Source organism: Pseudophryne corroboree, chromosome 7 (assembly GCF_028390025.1).
Source record: "Pseudophryne corroboree isolate aPseCor3 chromosome 7, aPseCor3.hap2, whole genome shotgun sequence".
In the NCBI taxonomy this organism is placed as follows: Eukaryota; Metazoa; Chordata; class Amphibia; order Anura; family Myobatrachidae; genus Pseudophryne; species Pseudophryne corroboree.
Window position 1 is genome coordinate 250,561,756 of NC_086450.1, and position 12,923 is coordinate 250,574,678.

General features: G+C 48.0%; 1 protein-coding gene across 2 annotated transcripts in view; it reads left to right on the top strand.

Annotated features, from left to right (window-relative positions):
* Positions 1-12,923, top strand: part of SF3B1 (splicing factor 3b subunit 1) — a 283,573-nt gene that overhangs the window by 71,653 nt on the left and 198,997 nt on the right. The window lies entirely within an intron of this gene.

Sequence of the window (12,923 nt, forward strand, 5' to 3'; positions counted from 1 at the left end):
GGTCTGGAGGAGGGGCATAGAGGGAGGAGCCAGTGCACACCAGATAGTACCTAATCTTTCTTTTAGAGTGCCCAGTCTCCTGCGGAGCCCGTCTATTCCCCATGGTCCTTACGGAGTTCCCAGCATCCACTACGGACTACGAGAAATAGATTTACCGGTGAGTAAAATCTTATTTTTTTGATGGCTCAATGTACACAAACTTTGTTTAATACACAAAGTTATTAAAAATATTGTATTAAATGACCTTAGGCTGTGTATAAGGTGTATATGAAACATAAATTAATTGTGTGAATGTATACACACTTTGTTTAATGCACAAAGTTATAAAAAATATTGTCTAAAATAACCTTCAGTATGTGTATATAAGGTGTATATGTAACATAAATGCATTCTGTGCTTATATTTAGGTCCCATCACCATGATATCTCATTATGGTATGCAATTATTCCAAAATACGGAAAAATCCGATATCCAAATACCTCTGGTCCCAAGCATTTTGGATAAGGGATACTCAACCTGTATTTCATTTTTCTTGGCAAACTTGAAATGATAGTCATTCATTCTATGCAATCTTTTTGTTCTCTAGCATTGGTGTTCTAATTGCTTCTAAGGCATGTAGAATAAAAAGCCTTATATTGAAATGCTAAATTATGCACTCCCAAGTACAGTATGACTATACAGGTTGAGTCTCCCTTATCCAAAATGCTTGGGACCAGAGGTATTTTGGATATGGGATTTTTCCGTATTTTGGAATAATTGCATACCATAATGAGATATCAAGGTGATGGGGCCTAAATCTAAGCACAGAATGCATTTGTGTTACATATACACCTTATACACACAGCCAGGAGGTAATTTTAGCCAATATTTTTTATAACTTTGTGCATTAAACAAAGTGTGTGTACATTCTCACAATTTATTTATGTTTCATATACACCTTATACACATAGCCTGAAGGTCATTTATTACAATATTTTTAATAACTTTGTGTATTAAACAAAGTTTGTGTACATTGAGCCATCAAAAAACAAAGGTTTCACAATCTCACTCTCGCTCAAAAAAGTCCGTATTTCGGAATATTCCGTATTTCGGAATATTTGGATATGGGATACTCAACCTGTATTACTAAATATGCAATTTAGCTTTTTTATTTCTGTTATGAGTACTTGTTTTAAAAGTTAATTTCTTTTTCATCCACTAGGGGTCACTGAAGTACTCTTGGGATATGGACGGTTTCCGCAGGAACAAGGCATTGAATATTCAAATTTAGAACTCTCCTCCCCTCCATATCCCAGAGTACCTCAGTGTTTTTTCTGTGCTCCTCGTAGCAACAAGGCTGGTGGGAGTTCTCCACACTACTTTTGAATGTGTTTTTTTTTTTCTTCTTCTCACTTTTACTTTTTGTACAAACAGCACATCCTTCCCAGTTTCTGTAAAAACGTGGGTCCGGGATAGTGCCCCTGCACGGAGCAGCGAATGGCGTGTCGGTCCTCACAAAGAGCACCCTCACAGCCACACGCAGCTCACTCACTGACTGCTGCTACAGCTGGATGGAGCTTACAGATAGAAGCCCTGTCACAGCCATCGCTTCTGGAGTCAGGTATGCTGGGGGGACGGGGCAGTCAGCGCACGCTGCCGCCCCGCTGTGTGGGGACAATGTTCACAGAAGCTGCGCCCGCACCCGCCTCTCCTAACTGGCCGCCCCGGCAACCGCTCTGATCAGCGCAACGTGCTCCTCCACCGCTCACACCCGCCGGCCGCCGCTCACACCCGCCGGCCGCCGCTGCAGGACCGCTCTCCATTACAGTGCTCCCTGCACCCGATCGCGGGTACCCGCTCCCCGGTAACTCCCGCTCAGACAGCGGTACACGGGCCACGGGGGAGGGAGCAGAAGGGGGGGGGGGGGAGGATACACATTAGCGGAGGGCTGCAAAAGGGTGACATTAATGAAATAGGCTGTTAAGCCTATATTAACGGGTTGGCTGCACTTGTTAAATATACCCTGCACTGTGAGGCATGGGGGCCATTTTAACCATGCTTCCTGTCTTCCTGTTGTGATTCCAGAACGTTCCTGTACTACATCTCTACTCCACCGGAGGCGCAGTGGTGTTAGTGGGAATTTGGGATCAGATTTCATATAGTACTGGCCACGTGTACTGCACTTGGCCAGAGAGATAGATAGATAGATATATATATATATATATATATATTTCTCTGACGTCCTAGTGGATGCTGGGAACTCCGTAAGGACCATGGGGAATAGCGGCTCCGCAGGAGACTGGGCACAAAAGTAAAAGCTTTCTGACTAGCTGGTGTGCACTGGCTCCTCCCCCTATGACCCTCCTCCAAGCCTCAGTTAGATTTTTGTGACCGGCCGAGAAGGGTGCATGCTAGGTAGCTCTCCAGAGCTGCTTAGAGTAAAAGTTTTAAATAGGTTTTTTTATTTTCAGTGAGACCTGCTGGCAACAGGCTCACTGCATCGTGGGACTAAGGGGAGAAGAAGCGAACTCACCTGCATGCAGAGTGGATTGGGCTTCTTGGCTACTGGACATTAGCTCCAGAGGGACGATCACAGGTTCAGCCTGGATGGGTCCCGGAGCCGCGCCGCCGGCCCCCTTACAGAGCCAGAAGAGCGAAGAGGTCCGGAAAAATCGGCGGCAGAAGACGTTCCTGTCTTCAATAAGGTAGCGCACAGCACTGCAGCTGTGCGCCATTGCTCTCAGCACACTTCACACTCCGGTCACTGAGGGTGCAGGGCGCTGGGGGGGAGCGCCCTGAGACGCAATAAAACATGTTTTAAACCTTATATGGCTAAAGAAATGCATCACATATAGCTCCTGGGCTATATGGATGCATTTAACCCCTGCCAGTTTTCCTAGAAAAAAGCGGGAGAAAAGACAGCCGAAAAGGGGGCAGAGCCTATCTCCTCAGCACACAAGCGCCATTTTCCCTCACAGCTCCACTGGAAGGACGGCTCCCTGACTCTCCCCTGCAGTCCTGCTACAGAATCAGGGTAAAACGAGAGGGGGGGCACTAATTGGCAGAAAATACATATACAGCAGCTATAGAAGGGAGAAACACTTATATAAGGTTATCCCTGCATATATATAGCGCTCTGGTGTGTGCTGGCAAACTCTCCCTCTGTCTCCCCAAAGGGCTCGTGGGGTCCTGTCCTCTATCAGAGCATTCCCTGTGTGTGTGCTGTGTGTCGGTACGATTGTGTCGACATGTATGAGGAGGAAAATGATGTGGAGGTGGAGCAATTGCCTGTAATAGTGATGTCACCCCCTAGGGAGTCGACACCTGACTGGATGGTAGTATGGAAGGAATTACGTGACAGTGTCAGCACTTTGCAAAAAACTGTTGACGACATGAGACAGCCGGCAAATCTGTTAGTGCCTGTCCAGGCGTCTCAAACACCGTCAGGGGCTCTAAAGCGCCCGTTACCTCAGATGGTCGACACAGACCCAGACACGGATACTGACTCCAGTGTCGACGGTGACGAGACAAACGTAATGTCCAGTAGGGCCACACGTTACATGATCACGGCAATGAAGGAGGCTTTGAACATTTCTGATACTACAAGTACCACAAAAAGGGGTATTATGTGGGGTGTGAAAAAACTACCCATAGTTTTTCCTGAATCAGATGAATTAAATGAGGTGTGTGACAAAGCGTGGGTTTCCCCTGATAAACTGCTGATTTCTAATAAATTATTGGCATTATACCCTTTCCCGCCAGAGGTTAGGGCGCGTTGGGAAACACCCCCTAGGGTAGATAAGGCGCTCACACGCTTATCAAAACAAGTGGCGTTACCGTCTCCTGATACGGCCGCCCTCAAGGAACCAGCTGATAGAAAGCTGGAAAATATCCTAAAAGGTATATACACACATACTGGTGTTATACTACGACCAGCAATCGCCTCAGCCTGGATGTGCAGCGCTGGAGTGGCTTGGTCGGATTCCCTGACTGAAAATATTGATACCCTGGATAGGGACAGTATATTATTGACTATAGAGCATTTAAAGGATGCATTACTATATATGCGAGATGCACAGAGGGATATTTGCACCCTGGCATCAAGAGTAAGTGCGTTGTCCATTTCTGCCAGAAGAAGTTTATGGACACGACAGTGGTCAGGTGATGCGGATTCCAAACGGCATATGGAAGTTTTGCCGTATAAAGGGGAGGAGTTATTTGGGGTCGGTCTGTCAGACCTGGTGGCCACGGCGACGGCTGGGAAATCCACCTTTTTACCCCAGGTCACCTCTTAGCAGAAAAAGACACCGTCTTTTCAAACTCAGTCCTTTCGTCCCCATAAGGGCAAGCGGGCAAAAGGCCACTCATTTCTGCCCCGGGGCAGAGGAAGGGGAAAAAGACTGCAGCAGGCAGCCTCTTCCCAGGATCAGAAGCCCTCCCCCGCTTCTGCCAAGTCTTCAGCATGACGCTGGGGCTTTACAAGCGGACTCAGGCACGGTGGGGGCCCGTCTCAAAAATTTCAACGCGCAGTGGGCTCACTCGCAAGTGGACCCCTGGATCCTGCAGGTGGTATCACAGGGGTACAAATTGGAATTCGAGACGTCTCCCCCTCGCCGGTTCCTGAAGTCTGCTCTACCAACGTCTTCCTAGAAGCTATTCACAAGCTGTATTCCCAGCAGGGGATAATCAAGGTACCCCTCCTACAACAGGGAAAGGGGTATTATTCCACGCTGTTTGTGGTACCGAAGCCGGACGGCTCGGTGAGACCGATTTTAAATCTGAAATCATTGAACACTTACATAAAAAGGTTCAAATTCAAGATGGAATCACTCAGAGCAGTGATAGCGAACCTGGAAGAAGGGGACTATATGGTGTCTCTGGACATCAAAGATGCTTATCTCCATGTCCCAATCTACCCTTCTCACCAAGGGTACCTCAGGTTTGTGGTACAGAACTGTCATTATCAGTTTCAGACGCTGCCGTTTGGATTGTCCACGGCACCACGGGTCTTTACCAAGGTAATGGCCGAAATGATGATTCTTCTTCGAAGAAAAGGCGTCTTAATTATCCCTTACTTGGACGATCTCCTGATAAGGGCAAGATCCAGGGAACAGTTAGAGGTCGGAGTAGCACTATCTCAGGTGGTGCTACGTCAGCACGGGTGGATTCTAAATATTCCAAAATCGCAGCTGATTCCAACAACACGTCTACTGTTCCTAGGGATGTTTCTGGACACAGTCCAGAAAAAGGTGTTTCTCCCGGAGGAGAAGGCCAGGGAGTTATCCGAGCTAGTCAGGAACCTCCTGAAACCAGGACAAGTGTCAGTGCATCAATGCACAAGGGTCCTGGGAAAGATGGTGGCTTCTTACGAAGCGATTCCATTCGGAAGATTCCATGCAAGAACTTTTCAGTGGGATCTGCTGGACAAATGGTCCGGATCGCATCTTCAGATGCATCAGCGGATAACCCTATCTCCAAGGACAAGGGTGTCTCTCCTGTGGTGGTTGCAGAGTGCTCATCTTCTAGAGGGCCGCAGATTCGGCATTCAGGACTGGATTCTGGTGACCACGGATGCCAGCCTGAGAGGCTGGGGAGCAGTCACACAGGGAAGAAATTTCCAGGGCTTGTGGTCAAGCATGGAAACGTCTCTTCACATAAATATCCTGGAACTAAGGGCAATTTACAATGCCCTAAGCCAAGCAAGGCCTCTGCTTCAGGGTCAGTCGGTATTGATCCAATCGGACAACATCACGGCAGTCGCCCACGTAAACAGACAGGGCGGCACAAGAAGCAGTAGGGCAATGGCAGAAGCTGCAAGGATTCTTCGCTGGGCGGAAAATCATGTGATAGCACTGTCGGCAGTGTTCATTCCGGGAGTGGACAACTGGGAAGCAGACTTCCTCAGCAGACACGACCTCCACCCGGGAGAGTGGGGACTTCATCCAGAAGTCTACCACATGATTGTAAACCGTTGGGAAAAACCAAAGGTGGACATGATGGCGTCCCGCCTCAACAAAAAACTAGACAGGTATTGCGCCAGGTCAAGGGACCCTCAGGCAATAGCTGTGGATGCTCTGGTAACACCGTGGGTGTACCAGTCAGTGTATGTGTTCCCTCCTCTGCCTCTCATACCCAAGGTATTGAGAATTATAAGACGGAGAGGAGTAAGAACTATACTCGTGGCTCCGGATTGGCCAAGAAGGACTTGGTACCCGGAACTTCAAGAGATGCTCACAGAGGACCCGTGGCCTCTACCTCTAAGGAAGGACCTGCTCCAGCAGGGACCTTGTCTGTTCCAAGACTTACCGCGGCTGCGTTTGACGGCATGGAGGTTGAACGCCGGATCCTGAAGGAAAAAGGCATTCCAGATGAAGTCATCCCTACCCTGGTCAAGGCCAGGAAGGATGTAACCGCAAAACATTATCACCGCATTTGGCGAAAATATGTTGCGTGGTGTGAGGCCAAGAAGGCCCCTACAGAGGAATTTCAACTGGGTCGTTTCCTGCATTTCCTGCAAACAGGACTATCTATGGGCCTAAAATTAGGGTCCATTAAGGTTCAAATTTCGGCCCTGTCGATCTTCTTCCAAAAAGAACTGGCTTCAGTGCCTGAAGTTCAGACGTTTGTCAAAGGGGTACTGCATATACAGCCTCCTTTTGTGCCTCCAGTGGCACCTTGGGATCTCAATGTAGTGTTGAGTCTCCTAAAATCACATTGGTTTGAACCACTCACCACTGTGGAATTGAAATATCTCACATGGAAAGTGGTCATGCTGTTAGCCCTGGCTTCAGCCAGGCGTGTCTCAGAATTGGCGGCTTTGTCATATAAAAGCCCTTACCTAATTTTTCATTCAGACAGGGCAGAACTGAGGACTCGCCCTCAATTTCTCCCTAAGGTGGTTTCAGCGTTTCACATGAACCAGCCTATTGTGGTGCCTGCGGCTACTAGGGACTTGGAGGACTCCAAGTTGCTGGACGTAGTCAGGGCCCTGAAAATATGTTTCCAGGACGGCTGGAGTCAGAAAATCTGACTCGCTGTTTATCCTGTATGCACCCAACAAGCTGGGTGCTCCTGCTTCTAAGCAGACGATTGCTCGTTGGATTTGTAGTACAATTCAGCTTGCACATTCTGTGGCAGGCCTGCCACAGCCAAAATCTGTAAAAGCCCATTCCACAAGGAAAGTGGGCTCATCTTGGTCGGCTGCCCGAGGGGTCTCGGCTTTACAACTTTGCCGAGCAGCTACTTGGTCAGGGGCAAACACGTTTGCTAAATTTTACAAATTTGATACCCTGGCTGAGGAGGACCTGGAGTTCTCTCATTCGGTGCTGCAGAGTCATCCGCACTCTCCCGCCCGTTTGGGAGCTTTGGTATAATCCCCATGGTCCTTACGGAGTTCCCAGCATCCACTAGGACGTCAGAGAAAATAAGAATTTACTTACCGATAATTCTATTTCTCGTAGTCCGTAGTGGATGCTGGGCGCCCATCCCAAGTGCGGATTGTCTGCAATACTTGTATATAGTTATTGTTACAAAAATCGGGTTGTTTATTGTTGTGAGCCATCTTTTCAGAGGCTCCTACGTTTATCATACTGTTAACTGGGTTCAGATCACAAGTTGTACGGTGTGATTGGTGTGGCTGGTATGAGTCTTACCCGGGATTCAAGATCCTTCCTTATTATGTACGCTCGTCCGGGCACAGTATCCTAACTGAGGCTTGGGGGAGGAGCCAGTGCACACCAGCTAGTCAGAAAGCTTTTACTTTTGTGCCCAGTCTCCTGCGGAGCCGCTATTCCCCATGGTCCTTACGGAGTTACCAGCATCCACTACGGACTACGAGAAATAGAATTATCGGTAAGTAAATTCTTATTTTTATATATATATATATATATATATATATATATATATATATATATATATATATATATATATATATAATATGAGACACCTTAGTACTATTTTACTAAGTCGTGCAAGTTGTCTGTCTTTGTATATTGTGTTGTCTGTCTGCATAATGAGTAAGGCACCAGCAAAACCAAAAAAGCAGTTGCCATGTCTGTAAGAGTGTGTTACCGGATGGATCTACCACATGTACAGTATGTTTTGTGGATTCAGCTACGAATACGATTTCTGCTGCGGTTTCATCCCCGGAGCCTCCATGGGCTATGCTAGCAGATGTCATGGCTGGATTGCAATCAGAATTGGCCGCCGCTCGACAGGAGCGGAAAGCGGCAAGATCTGAGTCTAGGGTGAGACCACTAGGGCTACCGGAAGGGTCTCAGCCTTGCAAAAAGTCCAAGTCCATTTTGGGTAGTAGGGATAAATTTAATTTATCTTATGATTTACCAGTTTCTGCTATGTTGCATTCTGACAATTCTATGCCAGACCTCAGTGCGCAAGATGACGGTGAGTAGGGCGAAGTAGACCAGCAGTCAGATAGTGAAGATTTTGACAGCCCAGGCATTGATAATCTCATCAGAGCGGTGCGTCAGTCTCTGAAGTTTACAGAAACTGAGGAGCCTCTGACAAATGATGAAGTCGTCTTTGCTAAACGACAGAGGACTCCGATGTGTTTTCCTGTTTCGGAAACTCTTAATAAGATGTTACTGGAAACACGAAAGAATCCGGATAAACGGTTTTCTATACCTCGCAGATTTAAGTCTAGTTACCCGTTTCCAGAGTCTGTGACAGCTACATGGGAGAATCCGCCATTGGTGGCTTTGTCTGTGTCTAAACTTACAAAGAAATTAACCATACCAGTCCCAACGGCTACTACGCTTAAAGACCCTTCAGACCGTTTAGCTATGCTAAAATCCATGTATATAGCAGCAGGAGTGTTGCTTAGACCTGGGTTGGTTGGCATTTGGGTAACTAAGGCGCTCATGGTATGGATAACAGAACTCAAGTCTGCCCTACATGACGATCACCTTGTACTTCTCGCTGATCAAATCTGGGAAGCTGCTGATTATATATGTACAGCTTCTACTGACGTCTGTCAGCTCACTTCTCGCCTTTCATCTTCGCTAGTTACAGCACGACGAGCACTCTGGCTGCGCTCTTGGCAAGCGGAGGCAGAGGTCAAACGAGGAATAGAGGCGTTACCTTACAGTGGCGAGAAATTGTTTGGTCCTGAATTGGAGAAATTGATTGCTGAGGCCACGGGAGGTAAGTCTGTTTTCTTACCATTGCCTCCAACGGTACCTAGACGGAAATACTCGGGCCCGGCGTTCAAATCCTTTCGGCCTCAGCCCTTTCGCGGCCGTGGTAGAGGACCAGCCACGCCCGGTAGACTAGGTCGGGGGCCTGGTTTCCAACAAACCAACGCCAGTCGTCAAGACGCTAAGGTCACAGACAAGCCAGTGGCATGACGGACTCCCAGCCCATCTTGGATCTCCAATTGTGGGAGCACGCCTTCAGACGTTCCATTTGGCGTGGTTCCAGACGTCCACAGATGGGTGGATCCGCAATTTAGTGTTAAAAGGTTACAAAATAGAGTTCGACTGTCTCCCGCCACTGCGGTTTTTCAAGACAGGACTGCCTGTGTCGGACGACAAAAGGGCGGTTCTGCAAATTGCCATTCAGTCTCTGCTGGAGTCAGCAGTTTTGGTTCTGGTCCCTGTACACCAACAAGGGCAGGGTTATTATTCCAGTCTGTTTGTGGTACCAAAGCCGGATGGCTCGGTCAGGCCAATATTGAACTTGAAGGGCCTCAATCAGTACGTCACTTAATACAGATTCAAGATGGAATCTCTGCGGTCAGTAATTGCAGGTTTAGAGCCACAGGAATTCATGATTGCGCTGGATCTCAAAGATGCGTATTTACACATTCCGATTTGGCCACCTCATCGGCGGTTCTTGCGGTTTGCGATACGGCAGAACCATTACCAGTTTCAGGCTCTACCGTTTGGCCTCTTGTCAGCGCCTCGGGTATTCACCAAAGTGATGTCTGTGATGATAGCTCATCTCAGATCCCTGGGAGTGATAATAGTTCCGTACTTGGACGATCTGCTCATCAAAGCTCCGTCTCAACAGATGCTCCTCCGACATGCGTTGCTAACGTACGATGTACTAGTTCAGCACGGTTGGATTGTCAACTTCAAGAAATCACATCTGATTCCGTCTCAACGACTGCAATTCCTAGGTATGATTCTCGAGACGGTAAATCAAAGAATTTACCTACCAGAACAGAAAGTGCAGATCATTCGTCATCTGGTTCAATTGGTGCTCAAGCCACACACAGTCTCTGTACATTTGTGCATTCGCCTCTTAGGCACAATGGTGGCGGCTTTCGAAGCGCTTCAGTTCGGAAGATTTCACTCACGTCCTTTTCAACTGGATGTGCTCGCACAGTGGTCTGGCTCGCATCTGCAGATTCACCACTGGGGGGTGTTGTTGCCACGGGCAAGGGTATCTCTACTCTGGTGGCTCAAAGTACACAATCTAACCGCTGGGAAACGGTTTGGCGCCCGGAATTGGATAATTCTAACGACGGGCGCGAGTCTCAGAGGTTTGGGAGCTGTAGTTCAAAATTGTCAGCTCCAGGGTCTCTGGGCGGATCACGAAAGATTGCTGTCTATAAATGTCCTGGAACCCCGGGCAATTTACAATGCGCTGCGACAAGCCGTGCACATACTTCGGTCTCGGCCTGTCCAGGTGCAGTCAGACAATACGACGGCGGTCGCATACATCAACAAACAAGGAGGAACAAGAAGCCGCCTGGCAATGCGGGAAGTAACTCGGATCCTCAATTGGGCCGAGCATCACCAAGTGATATTGTCGGCTGTGTTCATTCCGGGAGTGGACAACTGGGAGACGGATTATCTCAGCCGTCGGGATTTTTATCCAGGAGAATGGGCATTAAATCCAGAAGTGTTTCACATGTTGGTCCAGAGGTGGGGTTGCCCTCAAGTGGACCTGGTGGCATCTCGCCACAATCACCAAACGCCCCAGTATGTGTCCAGAACGCGAGATCCAAAGGCAGTGGTGATGGATGCTCTCACAATCGCGTGGCCGTACAGCCTCATGTACCTGTTTCCACCGTTTCCGCTGCTCCCTCTGTTGCTAAAACGGATCAAAAGAGAGTCCGCCACAGTCATACTAGTGGCGCCTCATTGGCCTCGGAGAGCTTGGTTCTCGGATCTCCGCGGTTTACTCGCAGACGATCCTTGGCCGCTCCCACTATGTCCGGACCTGTTACAACAGGGTCCGTTCCTTTACCCCGATTTAGCGCGTCTGCGTTTGACGGGGTGGCTGTTGAGACCGCCCTCTTAAGACGAGAGGGCATTCCAGAATCGGTTATACCAACCATGTTACGTGCTAGGAAGCCAGTTACGGCGGCTCATTATTACAGAATTTGGCGTGCCTATTTCGGTTGGTGTGAAGATCGGAAGTTTCCGACATCATCTTTCAAGTTTATCCCGTGTTTTGTTATTTCTACAGACTGGGTTAGATGGAGGTCTGCGTTTATCTACACTTAAGGTGCAGGTATCTGCTTTGTCAATTTACTTTCAAAGACGATTGGCTCTATTGCCGTCTGTACACACCTTTCTACAAGGTGTCTTCAGAGTACAGCCTCCATTTATTCCACCTACAGCGCCATGGGACTTGAATCTGGTTTTAGATTTCTTACAGTCTTCATAATTTGAACCCTTACAACAAGTTGATATTAAGTTTCTCACTTGGAAAACAATTTTTCTACTAGCCTTAGCAAGGCGTGTTTCAGATTTGGGTGCCTTGTCATGCAAGCCACCGTATTTGGTGTTTCATGATGACAGAGCGGAACTTCGGACGAATCCCGCTTTCCTACCAAAGGTAGTGTCCTCTTTTCACATCAATCAACCAATAGTAGTTCCTGTGTTGACAGGAAATTCTGGAACCTTGGATGTGGTACGCGCTTTACGCGTTTATGTATCCCGAACGTCTACAGTTCGTAAGACTGATACGTTGTTTGTTCTCTATGATGCTGCCAAGATGGGTTGGCCAGCTTCTAAGCAGACCTTATCCAGATGGATAAAACTGACCATACGTCAGGCTTACCTTCATGCTAGGTTACAGCCGCCTACATCAGTAACAGCTCATTCCACACGTTCGGTGGGAACTTCGTGGGCAGCTGGTCGTGGGGCTTCTACGACGCAGCTTTGCCGTGCGGCTACTTGGTCATCAGTGCACACGTTTGTGCGCTTTTACAAGTTTGATACATTTGCGGCATCAGCATCTAGCTTTGGCCGCCTAGTGTTACAAGTGCCAAACTGCTCTCCCGCCCACGGGGGAAGCTTTGGTACGTCCCAAGAGTACTCCAGTGACCCCTAGTGGATGAAAAAGAAAATAGGATTTTGGTACTTACCAGGTAAATCCTTTTTTTTGAATCCATAGGGGGCACTGGACGCCCACCCAGAGCAGTTTTCCCTGGTTTGTGGTAAGTTCAGGGGGATCTTATGGTAACACATTCTCACCGACTGGTTCAAGTTTCAAGTTCTATCGGTCATAGTGCCAACTGTTTAGTTGTCGGTCACGTTATGTGTCAACTTTAATGTTGTCCGTTCTGTTATATGTAATTCTCCATTGTCAACATCTCTATCGCTCCTGTTCGGCTCGGTAAAAAACACTGAGGTACTCTGGGATATGGAGGGGAGGAGAGTTCTAAATTTGAATATTCAGTGCCTTGTTCCTGCGGAAAGCGTCCATATCCCAAGAGTACTCCAGTGCCCCCTATGGATTCAAAGAAAAGGATTTACCTGGTAAGTACCAAAATCCTATTTTCTCTTACGTCCTAGAGGATGCTGGGTTTCCATTTAGTACCATGGGGTATAGACTGGTATACGCTTGAGGGGCGTCCTGGGCCAGCGCAATTCACCCTAAACTGGTCACTCTGCTAACGGGCTAATCCCTGCTGTTAGCAACAAACACCTCAGGCCAGTATAAACAACTAGTGCGTGAAGCTGCGCGCC